Below are 3,820 nucleotides of genomic sequence, written 5' to 3' on the forward strand. Positions count from 1 at the left end.
GCCCAAGCACACACCAAGTGGGCCCGGAAGTGGATTTTTATGTCATTTACTCATCTCTGTAAATCCTAGGCTACTAGTTCTATATAAATAAGACCTTTTGCTATTGTATTTATATCTTGGTAGCTATCTTTATTCTTATGCTATCTTAGATCATTGGGAGGCTGGCCTCACGGCCATGCTTAGACCTTGTTCTTATGTATTTTCAACGGTGGAGTTTCTACACACCATAGATTAAGGGGTGGAGCTCTGGCAAAAGAATCACTGGATTTTATTCCAACCTGATTGAGAACCGACAGATGATTAGCCGTGCCGTGACAGGGTGCGTTGAACATTTCCACTGAGATGATGGGAGGTAGCCACTGACAACGGTGAAACCCTACATACAGCTTGCCATGGAAAGGAGTAAGAAGAATTGGATGAAGACAGTAGGAAAGCAGAGAGACGGAAGGGACAAGCATCTCCATACGCTTATCTGAAATTCTCATTAATGAATTACATAAGTACCTCTATCTTTATCTTTATGTTTTATTCATACATCATCCATAACCATTTGAGTTTGCCTGACTAAGATTTACAAGGTGACCATAGCTTGCTTCATACCAACAATCTCTGTGGGATCGACCCTTACTCGCGTAAGGTTTATTACTTGGACGACCCAGTACACTTGCTGGTTAGTTGTGCGAAGTTGTGATAAAGAGTTGAGATTACAATTGTGCGTACCATGTTGATGGCGCCATTGATGATCACAATTTCGTGCACCAGTTATTCAGGATATAACCAAATCTTCATTGCAGAAGATGATGTGTCCAAAACTGCTTTTCATTGTCCTGGGGCGTTAGGCACTTATGAATGGGTGGTTATGCCCTTTGGCTTGAAAAATGCTCGTGCAACTTATCAGTGAGCAATGAATGCTATATTCTATGAGTTTATTGGGAAATTCATGGAGGTATATATCGATGACGTTATGGTTAAATTGATTTCGGTGAGTCAACACATTGATTACTTAAGGAAAGCATTTGTCACCATGAGGAAGAAGGGATTAAAGATGAATCCTTTAAAATGTACTTTTGGTGTATCGGCTGGAAACTTCCTAGGTTTTGTCATTCATAAAAAAGGAATTACAATCGATAAAAATAAAGCCGATGCAATATTAGCATTGTCTGCGCCCAAATCGAAAAAAGAAGTGCAATCCTTCCTAGGAAAGGTGAATTACCTCAGAAGGTTCATTTTGAAACTTTCTAATCGAACTCGAGTGTTTACACCTTTAGTGAAACTAAAGAATGACTCACAGTTCGAATGGACAAATGAGCATCAACTGGCATTCGATTCGATCAAGGCTTATTTATCTAAGGCTCTGATTATGGCGAACGTTCGTCCACATGAGCCCTTGAAATTATATATTGCAGCATCTATAAACACAATTGGGTGTATGTTAGCCCAAGATGATGAGATTGGGCATGAACGGGCAGTTTATTACCTTAGTCGAGTGCTAATTGATATCGAGACAAGGTATTCCCGGATAGAAAAATTGTGTTTATCTTTGTACTATGCTTGTATGAAGTTAAAATGCTACATGGTTGGTAAATCGGTAAAAGTTGTAGCACAAACTGATCTCATCAAATATATGTTAAGTTTCCCAATGTTACGGGGACATTTAGAAAAATGATTGTTAGCCTTGATAGAATTTGATTTACAGTATGTCCCGGCCAAAGCTGTGAAAGGTCAGGTCATTGCAGATTTTCTTGTTGATCATTCGAATAATCTGAATGACCAGGGGGCAAATGTAATTGACATTGAAGTCGATTATTGGAAGTTATTGATGATTAGATTTTTGATGGTTTAGAATTTCACAAATGAATTCTCGTTGCAAGTATAGTTCCTAAACCAAACAATAATCTTTTCATACAAAAAGTTGTTTGTTACTAAAACAAACCCCTAAATTTATAAACAGAAGTATTGGAACCTCGGGTTGTTCTCCCTAGGAATTACAATAGAGTGTCTTGTTATTGGTTGTGGGTTATTTTGGGGTTTTTAAGATTTTAGACAAGAAATGTAAATTGCAAAGAAAATAAACTAACAACTAACAAAGCTCTTGGCAAGATATGAGAACTAGAAGTCCTATCCTAGTTATCCTCCTCAATTGTGATAACAAATTGTCCATTACTCCCACTTAGTTAACCTATAACCATGGAGGAAGGTCAAGTGGATGAATCAATTTGATGCCTCAAGCCCTAATCAACTCCTAAAGGAAAGACTAGCTTTAGAGGCACTCAAATCAATTAGCAACTTCTAATTATCAATCAACAAAGGAATTAGATAACTCAAGAGTCACTAATTACTCAACCAAAGCCAAGAGAAACAAAATCTATACTAAAATCCAACCAAGCATTTTATCAAACACTTAGAAGGCATGAAAGAAAAGCATAGTAAATTGACAACAACAATGAAATCTAACAACAATTATTGCAATGAATTAACAACAACAATTAAAAGAAACACAATTATTATGAATTACCTCAAATTGAATTGAAAGAAAAGAAAAGGAACAAGAGTAGATCTACAACAAAGTATGAGAACAACATAAAGAAAATTACAACAAAAGAGTAGAAGAATAATGAATGTAACAACAAAGAATTGAGAAGTAGAAGTAGAAGAGAACATGAATTAAAACCTAGATCTAGAAATTCTAATCTAAACCTAATCCTAATTTTAGAGAGAAATGAGAGCTTCTCTCTCTAGAAACTAACTCTAACTACTAAACTAAGCTAAACTAAACTGATGGTAATAATATGTTCATCCCTCTTCAATCCTTGGCTTAAATAGACTCAGAAATGAGTTAGATTAGGCCCACAAGGCTTTAGAATTCGCTGGCCATGAGTTGCATTTTAAAAAAGTCACATGCAGAATCGGCGCGTACACGTACAGTGCACGTACGTGCCCCTATATGCGATGCGAATATGGCAAATCTTATATCTTTTTGAAGCCCTGGATGTTAGCTTTCCAACGCAACTAAAATTGCCTCATTTGGACCTCTGTAGCTCAAGTTATGATTGATTAAATGCGAAGAGGTCGGGCTTGACAGCTTTTGCGATTCCTTCATTTCTTCATGAGTTCTCCATTTCTACATGCTTTTTCTTCATTCCCTTGATCCAATCTTTGCCTCCTAAATCTGAAACCACTTAACAAACATATCAAGGCATCTAATGAAATCAAGGTGAATTAAATTTAGCTATTTTAAGACCTAAAAAGCATGTTTTCACATTTAAGCACAATTAAAGGAGAATAACTAAAACTATGCTATTTCATTGAATAAATGGGAGAAAAGTTGACAAAACCCTCTAAATTCAACACAAGATAAACCCTAAAAATGGGGTTTATCAACCTCCCCACACTTAAACCAAGCATGTCCTCATGCTTAAACCAAGAGAAAGCAAAGGGTATCAACATTTATTCAATGTAACCTATCTATATGCATCCTATCTAAATGAATGCAACTAGATGCAAAATGATTCTACCTACTTGGTTAAAAATAAATCAATCCTCCAAGAGCATGTATAAACGGGTAGGGCTAAGGTCATATGACGATTCATGAATCCTACCAATTTAAGTATAAAAAAATGAAGTTCAAGTAGACTTGCAAGAAGAACGCTCATGAAAGCCGGGAATCAAGGAATTGAGCATCGAACCCTCACCGGAAGTGTTTACACTCTATTCGCTCGGTGTTTGGGGTTGATTCTCTCAATTCTCCCCTAATCATGCTTTCCAAGATTTGTTTTTCATCTAACAATTAACAATTATTCAATGCATGCATACAAGTATC

The sequence above is a fragment of the Arachis duranensis genome, chromosome 1 (assembly GCF_000817695.3).
Source record: "Arachis duranensis cultivar V14167 chromosome 1, aradu.V14167.gnm2.J7QH, whole genome shotgun sequence".
In the NCBI taxonomy this organism is placed as follows: Eukaryota; Viridiplantae; Streptophyta; class Magnoliopsida; order Fabales; family Fabaceae; genus Arachis; species Arachis duranensis.